The sequence below is a fragment of the Gallus gallus genome, chromosome 13, assembly GCF_016699485.2.
Source record: "Gallus gallus isolate bGalGal1 chromosome 13, bGalGal1.mat.broiler.GRCg7b, whole genome shotgun sequence".
Taxonomy (NCBI): Eukaryota; Metazoa; Chordata; class Aves; order Galliformes; family Phasianidae; genus Gallus; species Gallus gallus.
The window spans coordinates 2,701,615-2,722,742 of record NC_052544.1 but is presented as its reverse complement, the minus strand read 5'-3'; the positions used below and the strand labels follow the sequence as shown (position 1 = coordinate 2,722,742).

General features: G+C 45.5%; 1 long non-coding RNA gene across 1 annotated transcript in view; it reads right to left on the bottom strand.

The window, feature by feature from the left end:
- LOC101748278 overlaps window positions 1–21,128 on the bottom strand; it is a 212,718-nt gene that overhangs the window by 22,253 nt on the left and 169,337 nt on the right. Inside the window, exon 20 of the long non-coding RNA XR_005839572.2 lies at window positions 1,108–1,186. This is a non-coding gene — a long non-coding RNA (uncharacterized LOC101748278). The remainder of the gene's footprint in view (window positions 1–1,107; window positions 1,187–21,128) is intronic.

Sequence of the window (21,128 nt, the reverse complement as noted above, 5' to 3'; positions counted from 1 at the left end):
AAAGAGGAACACTGTCGTTCCTCTTATCCTCTTCCAGATGCATTTCAAAAAGGTGGAGGTTTAAATACCGCAAGTGAAAGCTACAGACATAAAATACATATTTGTTTGTGTGAATCTGCACATGGCTAACCTTACACAGTGTAAACCAAACCCCAATAATGGGACCCAGATTGAAATGGAAACCAGCTCTCCACAATGAGATACAGATTCCCGTGTCTGAAAAGTCTGCAGTCAGCTACAATAAAAATCATGCGCTAGAGCACAGCCAGCCCCCGAGCCTCCATAAATATCAATTTTCCCTTTTTTTATTGTTAGCAGGAGAAGCTTGGCAGAGGCATGCCACCACACTATTAGTAAACACACGTTATTATAAACACAGAACAGAGATCATAATAACCGTCAAGGAGAAAGAAGGAAGAAATTACCCAACTAACCACCTTCTAGGAGCACTTTGGGAAGGCAGCAGGTCCGTGCACCTGCCTCCTGTGCTCCTCACTGAGCCTGGGAGCCTTGCCAATGCCAAATGAAAGGGGAGCATCTGAGCCTTGGTTTGGCTTATGTTAGGAAGATCACACGTAAGATCTACAAACAAAAGGTTTGTGAGATTGAGAAACAAGAGCGTACCGTGGAGGTGTAAGGCTTAGAAGAAGGCAATGGATGGGAAGGGAGCTTCTATTTCTGAAATGGGACACAAGCAGGAGAGACAAAGTAGGCAAACAGAAGATGCACCAAAGGGGGAGTGAGAGCACACTGTAACTTTACAGTTGTGGAACATATCAGCAAGATCATGGATAAGAAGGGGAGAGTAGAAGCAACAATCAGGAAACAGGCAGGAAGTGTCTAGAATGATACAGACGGAAGATGTGGAAGAGCATGATTTGGGGAAAACCTGCAGTCACTTCCAGTATGATAATCACCACTTTTCTTGATGCGTAAACACTAATTGTAAGGCAAATAGAGTTGGTAAAGTAACTTGCTCTGATTTGGCACCTGACAAGCAAGCAAAAAAGGCATGATTTATGTAGCAAATCAGTGTTAAATGGGAGTGTAATAGAAAGAAGGGCACAATTTGTACTCATGGTATTGTTTAGAGAAGTTTGTTCTTACCTTTGCTTCGCAAAGACCTTTCGGATATGTTTTACATAGATGGCCTTGAACAAATGTTAGTCAATGTCCGTCTTCATTTCTACAGAAAAAGGGAAGAAAATATGTCTGAAAATCCTCTCCTCTCTCTGCCTGGGGGAAAAAAAAATATTCCACGACTTGTTAAAGTTCTCAATATTGGATGCAGATGATGAAAATTGCTCAGCAATTTTAGCAACATCCCTATGGAATCTGGAAAAATGGTTAGAAGTGGTAGTTCACAGGAGGAATTGCTGAAGACAGCTTAGAAAGCTGGCATCTGCAGTTCAAAAAGAATAGCACTACTGCAGTGGGCTGGACTGGCCCAGCATCTTACCTCTGCCGTGCTGCTGGACCACGCCACCAGCAGCAATTTCCTCTGGAATGTCCATGCTGGTGGGAGGAACATCTGGTATGTCCATATGGGGCTGGACAACAAGTGCGTTTGTTGGACATACTGTAGCAGGAGAGGTTAACACTAAGCCTTTCCGTGGTCAGAAGCAGACTTTGAAGTTAACAGCCTATTAAGATGAATGGGGAAAACTCACACCTCTTGGTGCTATTGTTTTGGTTGGTATCCAGACTCAGTAAGACAGCAGTGGGTTGATTTACATTAAGAAACCTACAGTAATGTTGGCAACCAAATGAGCTATGAAACTAAAAAAAAAAGTTTAGAAATTGGAAAATACAGCAAGATCTGCAGCAAAATGTTAAATCCACAGGATCCATAACCTTCCCAGGACAGCAGTGCTGGATGTTCTCAGTCTCTATTAAAAATAGAAACTAAATAGAGTTCATGGCTGCTTGAAAAGTTGGTCTAACACACACAGTGAAGTGGCTGTTGCAGTGTCTACATGAGTGGGCTGGAGTAATAAAGGCAGATGGCAACAGATTAGCAAACGGTATTTTACTACTTAGCAAATGGTACCTACTTCAATGGCCAGCCCAAGAAAATCCAACCTTTTCATTCAGTTTTGCATAATTTTCCTCTTTTTGCTGAAGAAGTTATTGTACTGTGAGGGGGGGGATACACAAGTAGTGCAATGCTTACTCTGCATGTTGATTAAAATCTCAGCCAGACCCAAATGGTAGTGAAACTGGTAAAGCACACTGACAACCAATTGAGCCTTGATTAACGATTTGTTTCGTGGCATTTCTAGTTGTGTCCATCTTATAATGACAGCACAGTTGGACATTTAGCATTAATTCTAGGTTAGAACAAACAGATTTTTTCAGAGATTTGCAAGGATTTTGCTACAGTTTAAATTAAGTCAACACATCAATTTTCACAGTGATTTGTGAATTAGAATGGACACTCTTCACACATCTCCTATTTAAAAGAAAAAAAATATAGCATCCATGTTGAATACCTTTGTCTATGCTGAAGATCCTTTCCCAGTATTTTCATGTTCTTTTGGTTACCACAAATAACAAAAAGAACTGCAAAAATTATTTCAGGAACACGAGCATTCTGCCTATTTTCAGTACAGCCCAGACTTGCAAACACAGCCTTTTAGAGCAGTTCCTGGGGCCTGGGAACGAGGCAAAGTGAGCAGGGAGAGGTGTTCCCAGACCCAGAATCACAGGGCATCCCAGGAAGGATGGGGCCCACAAGGAGCACAGACAGAGGAGAGATGCCAGGCCAGGTGAGGCCAACCAAAGGGACCAACCACTCTTCTACCTGACTCTTTCCACTCTAAGGTCAGTTTCCAAAGCAGAGCTCCGCTCTGCCCCAGAAACAAACAGGAACAACCTCAGATCTGCAAAACTTCAGATCCAAATGGAACAGTTGGAAGAGAACTACAAAGATCATCAAGGCCAAGTGCAATGCCTAATTCATTTTCATTACTGGATTCCACTGTAAGGTCTGACAGTGAGGATCTGCTTTTAGGCTTTCTAGACAAGGACGCTCAACATTTGTGGGAAAAACTCTGGGATAATTTAGCAGTGTGAACACATGAGGAGCAGTGCAGCACCCAGCCCAAGCACCCAGAGTCCTGCAGAGCCCCTCCAGCACCCTAAGCAGCACCCGGTGCTGCTCCCAGCCGTATGCTTACAGCAAATGCAGTATAAGCATTATCCAGACTTTTATTTATCTGCTGACATTAATTTGTTCACTTCAACTACTGAAGTGGTTAAGATACCAGCAGAAAGCTATGTCTCTCTCAAGAAAAGAGGAAAAGAGAGAGGATGTTTGTGAATTCGGGGTTAGGAACAGCCTAGCAGAAGCAGATTATCTCTAATGTCTTAATGAAGATAAGCACATGAAAAGGGCCACTGCGGGTTGCCATTGGCTCGCAGTTAAGTGGTGGGTTTGTAAAATAATTCCTTCTGATTCATTTTCTGGTTACATTATGGTTCTTCAGTCAATTATATTACCGCATGGGGTTTTCAACCAGATTCCTGAGTAAACAGCAAGCAGCAGACAAATTAGCTTTAAAAACCAAGCAGTGCTATTTATCACAAAAGTTCTGATGAGCAGTATGACTTCCCACCAGTGGCTATCAGACTCTGCCTTCTGTGAACGTGCAAGTCTGAGGGTTACAAACGCTTTACACGTGCACAGCCCAGTTAGGATTTTTTTTGCAAGTACTCCCAAATGGCTTCTAAATCTACAGTTGTTCCCCAGACACCCCCAAAGTGCAATAAATAAGTAAAATAAATAAGATCAGGAGCCTGGGGGGTTGCTGTGAACTTCAGAAAGACAACCGATGTCATTGCAGCACCGTGCAAGTGTTCTCATTGCAGCGGTGACCGTTCTGCAAACAAAGACTGACATGCTAAGTGAAATCCCCGTGTTATTCCATCACCCGGCAGGAAAACATGCTCTCTACTAAAGGTCTACCCAGGAGCTGCTGCTTCTTGCAAAGGCTTTAGAGAGCTGCAAAGCCCATGGTTCACGCCCAGAGCTCTTTCAGTGCCTGGAGCTGCAAGCTGAACCAGGAGGAAAAACAAGTGCTAGCAGTGTGTCAGTAACTCTGCAAATCACAGCCCTGCATTCCCATTTCCTTGTGGAAGACAGGATTCTAAGCTGAAGTCACCGACAGTCCTAATTTTACTTGCAGGACTTGGTTTGTGAAAGCAGTGCTTTGAGTATGTACTGATGAGTTTTAATTAAATCATTTTCTCTGGAAAATATGATTTCATCGAACCAGAATCAGGTAATCATCATGTGATCTTTTAGACCCAATCTGAAATTTTCACTAAGGTGGTTCCTAGATTGAAATGCTGCTCAGCAGTAGTGGTTCTCACCAGGGACGCCAGAGGCCAACTGTGAATTCACCCACTGCTGAGCACTCAGTGAGTCAGATGACACAGCTCTGCTGCTATTCCAGGTCTGACACATCCCAGTGCAGTGAATACTCCTCAAAATCCTGATGTGCCATTCTGTCCCCTTTGTGCAAATCAAGTGACAGAGATCAGAAATACCTGCAGAAGGTTCTCTCCATCTCAGGATGCCAACAGTGGTTCCCAGACCCTACGTTCAATGCCCTTTTCATGCCTCCTCTCAAGGATCAGCACACCAAAGTATTCTTGCCTATCACTGCTGTAGGACCAGTACTTGTGAAAGCCTAAGCTGCTGCTATTCCCAAATGAATGGTTCTAAATGAGACAGTACAAAACCAATACAAGCAGCACAGACAGAGCCACATCCTTACTTGGTTCACTTGCACACAGGCACTATGTTCCAGCTGTTTTCACAGAATGCAGAGCTCCACCCCCTGTATGATGGTGCCGTGATGCTCTTTGGTCCATGGAGAGGACAGCAGGACTTGCAGAGCATGCAGCAGAGCAGAGATAAAGGCACAGAAAGTCTGGGGCAATGCTATGCTCTGCTGAGTGAGCGCTTGAGACAGTCTTATTTAGACATTTAATGACAGTGAGCATGGAAGGTATGAGCTCAGATGGTGCTATGAAACTGAAGCAGCAGAACTCTGCCTCTACTCAGGGACACAGCCTGGGCTCATCTGCAGCCCTGCTGTGGAAGTGTGCAACACAGTCCCACTGCTCCATCCCTACCAAGAAGCCACACTCACAGGGAAAGAAAACAGGGGAAGGAATGGGATTTCCAGCGAGATTTTTGCAATGCGAGTAATAAAGACTTTGGACATCTTGTACGCTTGTTCAGAAATAACACACGTATGCTTGTGGCCCATTAGATAAACTGAAGCCCTTAAGTACAGAGGAGTAAAAGACCCCCCTGGAACCACTGGAGAACAAGGTTGGAAGCATCTTGCTTACATCCATAAAGCAGGTGGGGGAATCCAACTTGCCTGATGAGCAGCCCTTGTTCTGCTCTACAGCCTTCTATAAGGAGTGTTTCTGCCCACAGCCCTCAAGTTATCCATCACAGTGGGGGTTTCTGCTAGTGGCAAACAGTAGTTGTGGTCCTCAGTCTCTGTGTCCGAAAATCAGCAGTAGGAGGAAGAACCTTTCCCCTGTATTTCTCACAGTTCTGAAGATGCACTTTACAAGTCACCTCCGAGCAGCTAGAGCTATCTGCATGCAACTGTATTTTCAAACCACCATTGACAGACGACAAGTTTTCCTTACATATCTTCTAACGCTTTGAATGGCAGTCAAGAAATACAGAGATATGTGTATTCCTGTAAATTATTACTCATTTTTTCCCCTTTGCGGCCATAACTCACAATCAACTCCCAGTCAAACCAAGGATCTGGTTTTGTCATTTGCCTCACGGAGGGATGGGCCATGTGCCTGAGGAAGTCACAAACCTCCATGGTGCGGCAAGCTGACAGCATGACCTGGCACAGAGGTGGCTCATGGCACGGGAACACCACCCAGCGTGGCTCCAGCTCACACACTGAGCCACTCCTAGTTATACAGATTCATATATCTTACACACATATATTTACATTTATATATTTATGTGTATATGCACATATGTATATCTGAGCTGCTGTTCCTGCACAAGGCACTGCTCCAGTGGCTCGCTGGCCCTGGCTGGCACCAGCACTGGGATTGCTGGGGTCCACAGCCCCCAGGGGCCGTTTCTTATTCTTACAGCCCAGTTCACGTGTGCTTTGCAGTAACCTGCATGAAGCAAGCACCTTCCCAGGCGTCCTGCTGGCTATTGCTGGAGCCCGATCTTCTGCTGTGAGAGCCAGGGCAGCCCTGCAGCGCTTGTAGATGCAAACCACATCTGGCAGCCATTCGGCCTTGTCCCATGCAGCCAGGTTGGCCCAAGGCTTCAGCACACTGTCACAGGGGATGGTGATACGTGCACCACCCGCATGTCCCCTCTGCTTGGCACATCCCTGCCCAAAGAGCCTGTGCCTCCTGCAAGGTTCTCGGTTCTGAGCCTGACATATTCCAACTCTTAATTTTTTGAGTATTTTCATATTTCAAGAATGCCAAAGAAACAAAGACTTAAAAATCTGAACACAAACTTGGTATGACTTCAGCTCCCTCCTTCACTTTTCCACCGTCCTGCAGAAATGGTTTTTAGTTGATACTTTGCTGGGCTGAATGAAAGGAAAAAGTGAATTCTGGGCAACTGTTTGTGAGCAAAGGGGTGCCTGCACCACACAGCCAAGCTCCCCACACCAGCCCCCACACACACATCCTCTGTGCAGGCACACAGGTTTCAAACCAGAACACAACGGCACCGAGAGCACTGCAGACAGAACAGTGTCCAACCACTGGGGATCTGAGCTCCTCAGAACTTATTGCATGCACACATTGTGAATGCAAGAAGTAGAGCAACCATGGAAAAGCCTTTGCCAAGCACAAGGTGGAGACAGAAGCCAGTTTTTAAAAGGGGAAAGTGGAACACATGACCTTCCACCCGAAATGCACGACCCCTCTTGCTTATGGAGGAAACAAACCTGACTGCAGGACACACGGTGGTAATATATGTTACAGTAAGGTACTGCTCTCCTCTGCCTCCCATCTCAGACCTCTGGCTTCCCTGAATGTGCACAGCCCCTTTGAAAAAACATTTGAAGTTACAGTGATGTTGCATTCCTGTCCTTGGGAGAATATGTGATTCTGAGATGTTTTTCTTGCCCCGAACTAGAATTAAGAAGGTCTGATCACAAAAGAATGATCATGAATCATGATCATGATACGACAAAGGGGAATGGTTTTAAACTGGGACAAGGGAGGTTTAGGTTGGATATCAGCAGGAAGTTTTTTCACTCAGAGGGTGGTGATGCACTGGAACAGGTTGCCCAAGAAGGTTGTGGATGCCCCATCCCTGGAGGCATTCAAGGCCAGGCTGGATGTGGCGACCCTGCACATAACAGGGGGCTGGAACTAGATGATCACTGTGGTCTTTTTCAACCCAAGCCATTCTATGATTCTGTGATTCTATGAATAGGTAACCCAAATTAATAAAAGTGAAGGCAGATACACTGATTTGTTCGGATAATTGCAATGCTCATGTAGATTCCAATCTACTTTGTAAACCATTCCTCAGTATAAAGGCAGATTTCAAATAATATTTAAAAAAACCACTGATGGAGAATACTTTGGTAACGTGAAAACTCTCTTCAAGTTAGGAGCTGAAGAAACATTTTTCAGCACAGAACTTTGGTTTCAGCAGACTGGCATCATCAGATTAATGCCTTTTCCAAGCACTGGAATTGGCTTAGCACCGATGAACTCAACTCCTTCTTGGGAATCTAAATGAACACAAGCAGCCAACTCTGATTCATTGTAGAGACTGAAATGCTCAACACAACTTGGAAAGTCTCCTTCACTGTATCTTGCATCTTGAAGTTACTGGCATCTTCCTATACATTTGGCGACTCCGGTAGCCCTGAAACAATGATCTATCTTCTTCGCAACCTCATCTACCTTTTCTCTCTCCCTTCATCCCCCTTACACAAAGCAGGTAGCTTTACCAACCCTAAAACCCCCTGGCTGACCTAGAGATGCCTTTGAGATAACATGAACGCCCAAGTAGCACTCAAGAGACTTGCAACTGTGCTCCATGGCACTGTCCCCAAATTACAGGCAGACAAATTACTCACTGCCAATTTTCTGAGTCAACGATTTGTAGCCCCATGGTCATTCTATCCTTTCAAACAACTACGCTATAAAACACACTGACAGTTCTCACTTCTGTTTTTCATCACAGTGGTATAGTGGCAAAACAACCAAACTACTAGAAAATTGAGACTCAGTACAGTTAGGATCGCTATTAACCAGACACGCACATATTTTTGGGTTTGCAGATCCAGCTCAGCAGTAGGAAAAAAGGCAGTCCTAATGAGCTTCCAATACCACAGCATTTTAATCCAGGTGCATTCAGCAGAAATACCGTACCGATAAAAGTTGAAATAGTTAATAAAGAAGGTTAAATGATAACTACTAATAGTTCGTTATTGTTGTGGCTTAAGAAACAGCAGTAACCTCCTTGCACAGGTGGGACAGCCCAAGTACAGAGGCTGTCACTAACTTTTTCTGTGTCTTAACGGCAGAGGGACTTAGAGTCAGCACTTAGTCCCTGGTGCAATGTTCAATAAGGAAGTCATAAATCACCCACCCTTTATTGACGTAAAGGCAGAATTTTCTCTTTAATTAAAAAATCATATCAACTTCAGCCATGTATTAACATTTGTTTCCAGTGCTATTCCTAAGAGAGAGGCTGTGGAGACATTCCACCTCCCAGCAAGGCCAAACCCGGCATCCAGGACTTCCCACCCTGTCCTCGCTGCTGGAGACAGCAGTCAGACCGGTACCGCAGTGAGCATTCACGCATGACCTCAACAGCCTTTCAGCTACCATACAGATTCTTCAAACACACTGGAGGTTTTGACTCATCCCAGCTGAGTATCTGGAAGAACAATTAGAGCAATAAGAAGGGTGGATGAATTTTAGGACAAGAAACTGAAGAAGTGCGGGCTGGTGTGTCTCTTCTTTTAGTCTGCAACAACACCTCCTGCTAACAGCCGGACTTGGCTCTGCTGTTATCACTGAGTTGGAGGCAGTGATGGGAATACGTTTAAGAAAATGCAAAGGTTGAACTTTGCTTAGAGGGAGGTTGGGGCAAAAGTACTCAGCATCGCAGATGTGTGGCCAGCATTAAAGCAACACACATTCATCTCAACAAGTGTTATTCTAATGGAGAAATGGTCACTGCAACGGGACAAGCCAGCAGGGCACAGATTTATGGGTGAAACTGTCTAGGTACTTCAGATGGTCCAACTGGTCTGCGATTATTGTTGGCTGATGTCTGCACTCAGCCTGTGTCAGGGGAGCTCTGACACCTGGGTAACATAGCTATCTCATTGAAAAAATAACCCCTCTCTTCAAGGTTTATAGGACTGGACTGGCTAGAAATGAAAAACTGTTTCTTAACAAACACTGCAGTGGGTCTGGCTGTATTTTTCTGACAGCTGGCTGCCCATGGTAGGCCTGCAAGTGACGGCAGTGGCACAGGTAAGCAGATTGGAACTGGCATGAGGGACTCATCCGTCCTTGTTCTGGCTGTGAGTTGGACTTGATGTTCCTTGTGGGTCCTTTCCAACTCAGGATATTCTATGATTCACGATGGTTTTGAGCCCATCACATCAAATTCCCTGAGCTTCTTTCAGCCAAGCACATTCTAAGCAGTATTTCTGTTAAACAAATATTTTCCTTTCTTTGTAGAGTCAATATTCCCCTCTCAATTTAAGATTTTGTGACTTATCCATATTAGTCTTTCTATCAAGCCTAAGCATTTTATACCCTTAAGGTTTTATCAGAATCCTCAAACAACAGAATACGTAATGACATAAGGAGGGTAAGGACTACAGAGGGCCTCTGTCTTTACTAGTCTGGCAAAGCAACTCTCAAAGGCCACCAACCAGCCCAGCCTTGTGCCTGGAAATATAATCCAACCACCTGGAAGCATTTGGCATCCCTAGCTACGTCTTTGTGTTCTAAAGTGTTCCGTGCAGAACTTGTCCCTGTGCAAGGAATGTACCTGACAGAGACACTCTCAGCTGCAGGAGGACACGTTATAGCAAGATAACCTACACTTCACTAAGTATTGCAGTCACGGAGCCTGGGACCACTATCAGATGCATTCTGATGCACACACAGAGTGCAAAAATGATGGGTTTTATCTCTCGTACCCACTCAAACACTTCGGCAGCTTCTCTTGCTTCTACAAGGGGCCATTTAGAGCCAAGCAGGGGATGGGAGAGGCGTGTTGTGATAATCGCATCCCAGTGAGCCGTTCTAATTGCCACTGCCTTTTAATAGATACGAGTTATTCCTACACACATGGTTTATTTTCCCATGGCCCACAGTTTTCTGGCGAGCAGGCTGATGCTGAGGGTGAGCTGGGAGAGATGAAGCCAGGGATTCGTTGGCTTTAATGCGCAAATGAAAGATGCTTTCAGTCAGCCGCAGCCTGCGCGCCAGCTTCTATTTTCTCAGTGCTCTCACTTTGGGGTGGAGAGGGCTGGCCCTCTCCTTCCTCATGCTTCCTTTGCTCTCGCACAATCTTTGTGGAGCGGCAGAAAAGAATTTTCCCATAAATAAACAAAATATTGAGTTACACACCATGTAAGTGACGACAGAAGAGAGCCCCAAGTCATCTTCTTCATTTCTATGCACAACATACGTGCCAACTCTCAGATAAAAGATGCATGAAAGAAAATCGCGCTGCTTCCAAGTCCACATAGTTTTGAACTAAAATCACCACGTCGTCATTTTCCATGCACTCACGTGTGCTGGGTGCAGGGTTCGGCCGCCCGACTGACCACCTTCAGGGCACGCTGAGCTGCCCAGCATGCCCTTCCCTCACTCCCTTAAGCTGTGTGGCTCTGAGCTCCCAGCAGCTCCCAGCCTGTGCTCCAACCTCAGGGCATGAAGTCCTGAGCTTGGCTGCAGGCAAGCAGGTGATTGTTTAAGGGTCAGAAGGCAAGGTGCTAACTTGAGATCTCAAGTGGGCAATGCCCATGTCCTTACAAAATCAAAGATGCTGCTTCCTCCCACATGGCTGGACACCAGAATTCAGCCCTAGGAGGCTTTCACTGGGGTTTAGCTGCCTTTGTAAACCCCCATGGCAGGAAAGTGGGCTCTTGAGATTCTCCTGAGGAACTTACAGTTAAGACTATTTCTTTTCTAAATCATATGATGGCAGAAACGTTTCATTGACTTATTTTTAATGTTAGCTACAGCTATTATTCATGATAAATTGATTCAAAATATTCAAGAGAAATACCATCTAGCCCTGGTGGTCTACTTGTCTGAACAGGCCCTGCTGCTCTGTTTTCTTGCTCTGATAGGATGTGGGATTCAATTAATTGAGGTGTAAGTGACCATGCCAAAGGCCAACCAGCCACTATTATTCTAGACAAGGCTGTTATGGTGGGAGGTGCTGGGGCAATGCTTTGTACAGCACCAACCAAATGCCACGGGATGCTTCCAGCCCCTGGCATGCTGTGTGCTGATCCAGCTCAGTGCAATGTGCAGTGAGGATGTCACTGTGCTGGCACTTCCATCACATTCAGCCAGTTCAGGTGCTTGCAGAGAACCTTCAGAAGGCCAAGAACTGAACCTCTGGCTCAGAACTGCACTTCAGAATCATGCCCTGCTTTCTGCCTCATTACACCTCACATTACAAAGCTAACATTATTGTAATAGCTTTATAGAAGCTGCCCTGCCCAGGAAGCTCTCACATTACTTAGGAAATGACATTTTGCTGCCTCTTTCACAGAGGACTCACCTCTACAGAGCACTTAGCCTGTCCTGGATGAGCAATGGGCAGATTTGCTGTGGTGAAGCCCTGCTGCATGCAGTGCATGCTCAGTGTGTGCATGCTTTTACAAGGGAGAGAAAGCCATGCCCCCATACAGAACAAGATATTTACCCAGCCACACATGGCCCCAAGGCAGGACTTCTGAAGCATTTTCTGCACAATGGTTCCATGAGCATAATCCAGAGGTGACTGCAGGAATCCACTGAGAAACTGGAGCAGAGTTGCTGGGCTGAAAGTGCCTGGGACATTTCACACACTTCCTGAGGCCCTACACAGATATGAAGATGAACTTTAAACAAAACAGAGATGAATATAGGTGGGTTACTATTCCCAATGTCCAACCGTGGCCATCCTGGCACCTGCTGCCAGCCTCAAGTGGCACAAGTCGGGCTGCAAGGAGTGTGTAGTGCTGTGAAGAAGGAAACAGAAAAGCGTGAACTGAACGTTTTGCTGTTTGTTGCCTTCTGACTTTTTGCTGCCAAGACCCAGCTGTTAGGCTACTGCTGCTTTCTCTACTGCAGTGAAGAAAGGGAATATGCTTACTAGGAAAAAAAGGAAGAGAAGACCTGGTGATAAATACGTCAATTCAGAAAGTGGAGATTTAGGCACTGCAGTTTTGATGAAATGGTTCTTACTGTATTTTGTGAAAAAAAATCTGTTTGTAAATGGATATTAGGGCAATGGCACAAAGCACTTGTTTTAGGGACCCCCTATGCAGTGAGTCAAGTACCGAGGAGTCAGTGCAGAGCAGTCTCACTCTGCCTTTGTCTGACTCATTACCTCTGACAGCAAAGGGGAAATCTGTGGGCCCAGAGGGGCAGATTCACAAGGAAAGCTTAAACACAAGAGCTGGGCTAAAATAGTGACTGAAGAGCTTGGTTTCACCGGCTGGAGGGATGACAGTTGTCAGTCCGCCAAAGATAGAGGTGGAATTGCTTCAGGTGGTTCAAGGAATTACAAGCAGCAGTTCCTGGACTCAACTGAGTCTGAATTTCCTACCCAGGAGGTCTATTAAACACTGAAATACATTTTCCATGTGGAAGCAGAAGCGCCATGACTTGAATTATTTAAAACTAGACAAGATCAGGCTTCGGTGAGAACATGGCACCAGGAGTAATTCTGTCAAGAGCCAACAAAATGAATGACCTAATAGGTCTCTTTTCCACCTCTGATTTTTAGCTCATGAAATGCAGTACCATTAGATACAAGTAAGACCAAAAAAAGACCCCAGCACGCTTGTTCTGCAATACAAGTGCTGTTTAGTACTGGTCTCCATCACTGCAGCAACACTGCAGTGAACTGCCTCATTGTGGGTTATTACTATTTCTTTTGTCTAGATTGTTTAATTGAGATCAAAGCCTCATTGTACAAAGTACCACACAAGAGCTTACTGAGATACCTCCTGCCCCAGGCAAACTCTGAAGATAAAATAAAGAAAATGACTTCTCACACAACACATTAATTGCGAAGCCTGAGAGCAAACCTGAGCCTCACGGGACCGAATGCACCTCCATCACCACCACACAAATCACCTCTCAAAGAGGTGCCCAACCACGTGTTTCCACCAGGAGATCCAGGCCATGCTCTGCAGACCCCCAGCAGAATGCCACGAGGTTTGAGTACCTGCACAACCACACAGCTGCCAACTACACATACTGTAGGTACTGGCCTCTCTTAACACCTATTTTCAGAAGTGGGTTTGTTTCTGAACAGTGGTTTTCAGGACACTCCTCAACATCTTTCCAGTGGCCCTTTCCAGTGGCCCATGTACATACAGGTAAGCTCTGATAATTCAATATACCAGATGTGTTTTATGTTCCCCTAGGGAGATTGCCTTCATCACCCCATTACCAGCTGGTGCTGCACACCAACGGTGCCCACCACCAACCACCACACAGAGCTGACCTGGTACAGATACATCCAACTAAATAGGTGTAGCACAAGCAGAGTCCGAGTGATAGCAAGGTGTTTCTAGCCTCAAATCAATATCAACACTCTTCTCACCTGAAAAGAGAGCTGAGAATAAGTACAGTGAGCTGTGTAATGATTCTGTGAAGTCCTCAGTGCATTGAGAGTGCACTGGGGACATCACTGTTAGCACCATCACCTCTCCTAGAGCTACCAAGGCTGCTCAAATCACCTCTCAGAGACCTCTCAATCCTCAGGCCAACCTTTTGTTCTTTTTTAACAAGGAAGACAGAGCTCCAAATGAGAGGTCTTTCGGCAGAACGTGGGGAGCTGTTGGACAAAAAATGATAGGCAAATTCTTACACTTAAAAGAAAGCTGAAAACAAGATTAAATGTATATAACATATATAACACATGTTTTTTCCACCCACTCTTGGATGAAAGTTAAAACTTTTCTAAAACTTCTTACTGTGCAGATAGCCCACATATCAACAAATAGGGCTGCTGACATCAAAGTGCTGTAAAGATTTGAAACATTTCAGAACCCGTGGGTAATAATTACACACCAAAAGCACTCACCCACGTTTACAGATAGGAAAATTAAGATATATAGGACCATACACTTCCTCATTTGGTCTATCAAATAGAATTACAGGAGCAATGAATCTGGCTCAGAGAAGTTCAAATGATTTGCTTAAGGTCATAGAAGAAAGCTGAGGATGGAGCCAGAACGAGAGCTCAGGAGTTTCCAGTCCTGTTTTTAATCCACTTGATCATACTGACTCTGCAATTTGTCAGAGGGACGAATGTTCAGCGCTCCTGTCAGTACTCAGAAAAACCTTCTGACACACATTTCCTCTGAAAGAGTTGATACCAGCACAGGGCAGAAACCAAACTGAGCAGAGCCGCGGCCTCATAGGGTTGAGTCCATCCCATTCAGTATCTGCACTTCAACAAATCTCTCCATTCTCTCTTAAGCTGACACGGTTTCTTAGCAGGTTCATCCAGCCCTGGCATCTTCATTTTCAGAAATACACCTTCTCTCTGCAAAACTGATTCATAATCAGCAGTCCAGCAAAGTGACGCTCAAAGACCATTAACCAGATAGACCCCTCGCCTAGAAAATGAATGTACCAGCCTTGACAGCTGTATTCCGTGTCTGATGATGCCCTCATTACAAATGCTGAATATTCAACCACTTTTTCCTGGCAATAAAACCTTGACACAAGCTTAGGAAATCTACTGTACTTGTGAGAAAAGTGAGGTAAGAATATGTTTCCATTTACTCTCTGAAAGAAAACAAAAACAAATGACCTGCTACTGAATGTCCTTTTTATTCAGAAAAATAAATCAGCAGCAGTCATTCTAATTTATGTTTCGCTAACTTTTCCTTGAGATTATTTAAAAGAAAAAAAAATGGCTGTTTCTATGGTTAGCTGGGAGAACATGAAGGATTTTCTGCTCCTGTTTGTTCTCGTTAGGGGTCATAAAGTTCTGCTTCTTGCTGAGTTCCAGACACTGCAAGTCCTTCCAGATTTCAATGATATTTCATAAATTAAATTTAAAAAGAATATAGTACAGCATTAGTGACAACTTCATGGGAGAAAAGGTGGAGTCAGCCTCATCCGTGCTGCTGACTCCTACTAAATCAATAGACTTCAGTTTCCTTTTTCAATTAAGTCAATACCAGAAGTATTTTTCCTTTCTTTAGGAAAGAAAAAAATGAAAGGAGATGGAGAGAACTGACAGGGGATAGGATCAAGAACAGCACCACGCCATTTGACTGCAGGTGTACCTTAGCAGAGCACAGGAGCCCTGCAGAGGCAGCTCCGGGAAGGGTGAGCTGGGCTGGGATGCGCCTGGGACCTGCAGCGTAGCTATGGACAGGCAGTGGGGTCTCAGCAGGGAGAGATGACCCTGGGTCTTGTGATGTGTGTGGCCTGCACGATTCGGAGCCACACGGCTCTGGGCACTGGTCCTGCTCACACTAACAGAAGTGTTACACCTCCAAGGCCCAGGCTGTGCACTGTGCCGCCCACACAGGCTTGGGCTGAGCGCTCCCCAGGATGCCTGAGCCCCAGCAGCTCTGCCCTCAACCCCAGGGCACTAGAAGAGGAGCAGCAGGAGCTTTAATGAGAGAACATCACCATTGCACATTGTGAGGGCTCTCTGTACTGCTGTACAGTCATTACAAACACGTAACTGCTCCATCCGTGACATAAGCAAATGCTGGATTCCTCAGAGACTTGGCTCGAGCCTGCAGCCCATGCTCTGTGCACACACAAGGTCCTGATGTGACAGACACAACCTCAGTGTGGCTGAGGCAGGAGGAACCTGGGACCTCCTGGAGCCACTGTTGGCATCCTTCTGCTGATAAAAGAGGAAGCTGTACCAATAAGATCTTTCACTTGGAAACACTTGAAGCAACAAAACCAGTCCATTTGCAAGGATACGTATACGTGACTATTAACCTTTGTTTTTTTCTCTTCAGTGTATATATATATATTTAAGCGTACAGAATCACAGAATCATTAAGGTTGGAAAAGACCGCTAAGATCAAGACCAACGATCAATCCATCCCACCATGCCCACTGACCACATCCCTCAGTGCCACATCTCCACTGCTCAGTACACCTCCAGGGATGGTGACTCCACCACCTCCCCAGGCAGCCTGTGCCACTGCATCACCACTCTTTCTGAGAAGAAATTTTTCCCAATATCCAACCTGAGATATAAATTCATATTATGTATTTAAAGGAAAATAAGTCTCCTGTACCCTGCAGTGTGCATATTCTAGATAACCAAGCCTAACTGCACCTTCCCACTTCTAGTTCAGGGCTCGCACCTCATCCATCATTGCACAGCTGTGTGACTCCACACCCCTCTTGTTGGTGGCACAAACATGAACAGATCACCTGCAGTTGCACTCAGACACAGTGGGACTGAATCAGGCCAGAGTGGGAACTCAGCAGGGCAGACAATACACCCATATATGAGCTTCTGATAAAGGAAGTAGAAAACTGTTCTAGTTCAAGGCATGACTCGCTGAGCTGCTCAAGAGACAGCAGCTGTTATCAGAGAAACAGCATCACGTGGAAAATACCTCCCAGGTGCTACGTCTAACTCTACCTTAAACATACAAATGTCCACTTTTTTGATCTTAATTAAAATGCAACATTTTCCTTTCTAAAATAAAAACACAATATTGCTGACAAAAAATATTGTTCTCTTCTGCATGTAAAAAAAAAAAAACAAAAACATTCCTTATCAGTCCTACGTAGGACTAGAGCCCTAGCTATAGCTTCTCAGGGAAATGCTGGCCTGCCCACTGGACAAACTAAGAGCAACAGGAGGTATTCTCACCATAACGAACGCTGTGGGCACTGCAAGGCTCCTGGGGCTGCATTTCTGAGCACAGAGCTCTCCCAGGGGATGCACTTTGCTCAGAGCCCCCAGGGCTGGTGTGGGTGCCCTGAGCTGCAGCACGCACCCAAGCCCGCCTGAGGATCCCAGCAGGGCCAGATGGCCTCTGTTTCAATCAGCATAACGTTGTGCAATGCCTTCTGACAGTAATGAATGTAAAAGAGGTATAAATGAAAACCAAGCCATCAAAACGAAGAGGATTTTCTGAATTTTAGATCTTCTAGGTGCACCTAAATTCATTAAAAAATCAAATCCCCGCTACCTTGACTTGGGCATTAATGACACCCAAGACAGTAAGCTCTGCAGCAGCAAATTCCATTTTGCTTTCCCAATGTATGCACCGTGCCTCAGCAATGCAGATGAGATAAGCAATGGGAACACGAGCTACCGTCACCCACAGCACCTTCCCATGGCTGTGCTATCCCAGGCAGCCCTGGCTTCCTTTGGGCAGCACACTGCAGTGCAACACCTGGCTTGCGCGGCCACGCAGCCCATGGAGTGTGCAAGCAAGTGTGCCCTGAGTACCCCTGCCAAGGGATGTCAGCTGGCCAGCTGCCAGGGGAAAGCACTGCAGGGAAATGGCAAGGCTGACTTCATTTGTTTTTGTACATGAGAACAGATGATTTTTGGGAAACGGAGGTTTAGAAACGTTTAGAACCAACATTAATGAGTCCACCGTGGTGATGTACAACGTGAGACGCAGGGCCCTGATTGTACATGCAGTGCTGTTTATGATCTTACGGCATTTACCTCTCCTTTCTTTCTTCACCTTTGTCTTCAGTGTATTTTAAAGCAGAATGCAAAGGAACGCCCCGTCCCCCAGGCCCCTGACCTTTAAATTGAGCTCTCAGCAGCATTCCACCATCACAGCTCGAAGGAACATTGCATTTCCTCTTTGAAGGGGTAGATTTGAAAAACAGAAAATATATTAAATGGAAAACACAACTGGTCAGAAAAGCCATCCTATAAATTATGGGCCTGGGCAACAGAGATATTTTTCTTAGGGAATCAGTCACTCACGGTCTCCAGGTTACGCTATGTGTAAGAAACAAAAAAGCCAAACAAAGAGAAAAAGTGGAGGATTTTTAAGCTGGCTCAGGAAAGGATTTCTTTTTTTGCAGCATCGGGAAAAGAAAATTCAGAATTCAAGTGAAGGACCAACTGCAATCAGGAGAGCCTGAGGGCTGAGAGGTGGCCACAAAGATGAGCACCCCTGACCTGCGAGGGCCTGGGGGACTTCCATCCTGCATCTGTGCCTTTGGTGGAGATCACCCCTGTGCCTGCAACTCAGCGCACCCTTCTCCCGACACCATCCTATCACTGGGAAGATGATAACCAGGCCTGAGAGCATCACCTCTGCCCCACACCACCGTGGCCACCTCGTGCAGAGCCCTCCAGCTTGTGGGCACCAGCACCTTCGAGTCCGTACCACCATGCATCTTCACAGGCAGAACAGCTGGAGCGTACAGCAGGCAAGCCATTCTCTGCATGGTGCCCAAACCAGCACACTCTGCCACTAGCAAAACTCAGCATTTTGCACATAACCCTGCAGAAGCACTGCTGGACAAATCCAGATGGGTGTGAACTCCAGCAGTGCCCGAGGCAGCTCAGGGTCCCCAGGAGAGGGAGAGAAAAGCCACCCCACAGCAGGCACAGCTAGCCATTGCTCCCTGGTCACTGCTGATCCCATCCTCTGCCTTTGGTGGCACCTCATGTTGGTTTAGGTCACTCCAAAAAGCCATCACCAGCAGCAGAAGGCCTATATACACCTATACAAAAAGAGCACCTCGCAGGAGCCTTGCTTATTATCACTTTTGCCCCAGTGTGCGCTGCTGCGAGCACTTTTTAAGTAAAACTCATTCAACAGAGGTAAGAATTATCCCTCAAGTTTTTCTGTCTGGGCTTGGAAATGGAACTGAGTAAATCTGACGTTTTCAGGCCTCTGTACCTGTCTCCATGTAACTAGCATTCTCTCAGCATGACAGTGAGAGCAAACGCTTTGCAAGAGGGAAGTTCAAATGGCTTTGGATTACTTAACTGCCCTGAAGTCACAGCAATTCAGCACCAAGACAAGAGGACAAACCTGCATCTGGTGACTTCCTCCCTACAAAAGCCACTGCATGATCACACAGTCTGATCCTACAGCATTTACAGCACCCATAGCACGTCAGGTCCCAAGCAAAAGGCAGCTTTGAAGCCAATCGCTCAGCCATTCCCACTTACTGTATGTTGGATCAGTTGTGAGCACAGTCACAGGGCTCTGCCAGGCTGTGAAGCTGGAAGCCCTGCTCTGAAAGCAACGCAGTGCACAGCCCTGCAGACAGCTTGGGGCCACATTCAGGATGGGGACATTTAGTCCAGGATGCCAGACTGAACTTAGTCTGACATGAAACCCAAACACATCGAGCAGAGGTCTGAACGCTGTGGGACCTGAACCATTTTACCCAGTGATGTGCTTCTATCACGCTGCATGACATGCCTCTATCGTGCTGCATGGCAGAGCCAATGCTTCCTCCCCATTCACTGGCCTTGATCCCTCCTGTTGCCAAGATGTGTGGTTTAACACTGGAACATCCTAACAGGCTCTTCTCTGGTTCCTCCTAACGCTGCTCAGAGAATTGCACTTGGGAAATGCTCACAAGCCTTCTGATAAAAACACATCAATTTGCTGATATAAAACAAAACATCCTCTGGAAGACAGTGTTACGATGGATCTGTGCATAGGGACAACTTCAGGCCACTTCCAGGTGGAGAGACGTTACTTCTGAACAATTTCTTAATATTTCTAAAGCAATTTTCAATATATTTATATATTTTTATATCGGGTTTTATAAAACTCATCTCTGCTTTTTCATTTCCTGGATAACAAGATAATGACAGAGCTGAAGACAGACTTGACCTCTTGACTTGATCCTCCTGCCTTTTCCTAGGAGAGCAGTTCTCATCAGTGAAGCAGGCTGTGCTGCAAACACTGGACATCATGGCCAGGAAAAAGCAGCTCCACCTTTCTCATGTCAGGGACCTGGAGAAGCTCCCTTTAAGGCAGCTGAAGGTGGAATATTGCTTTTACCCTGCATCGATCAGCAGTGCTTCTACAGATGCTTCCTTCCCACTGCTGCACTGCTGCTGATGTTTAGGAATAGGACATAAAGACCTCAGGCAGCAGACGCTTTTCATTGGGTTCTCTTCCCTGCAACTGACTAGCTCCTAGGAACTAATGCTCGCATGAAAACGGAGTAACACAGTAAAAACGGGGATCCCTTGAGTGGTAGTTTGTGTCAGTTACCCCCATGGAACCTCATTAACTTCACCGAAGCTGCAGAAAAATAACATATTGCAGAATTTGGCCTTATTTTATTTTTGCAAATGCATCTTTTAAAATTGCGCATCTGGAATTTAAGTTCTCTTCCAAATGCTGTGTGTGATTTGTTCTTGCCAAAGAAGCACACCTGGGACTAGGAAGGAGGTTTAGATAAGTGCCTTTCCATATGGCCCACTGATAAATGATTCATTCTGTACAGCTCAACTTTGAAAATAAATTCAGAATCGTTAAGATATTAAGATACCAACTTCATATTTCACCTCATAATTGCACTTCACATATCACGAAAAGAGCTTGTCTGTTGTTTTTGCTGCTGCTGTTTGCAGATGCAGCTTGCAGACCCAAAGTGGAGCTCCTGGGTATTGCATCACAGCCCAGCTTGCTCTTTCCTTCGCATTCCAGCACACATTTTGCTCTTCTTCAGAGGCTAATTTTTATGTGGATCAACACCAAAAAAGCAAACAACCGTTGTCTTCTCATAAAGTCACAGATTCCATATCCTTAGATGAAGCAACTGACTACCACAGTTTTTAGGACAGTGCTTAATTAAACGTGCTGATGGGATTAAGGACCACATAGGATGAAAACAAGATCAAACCAAGACTTTCCTAATATGTAAGGAGGGTAGAATTC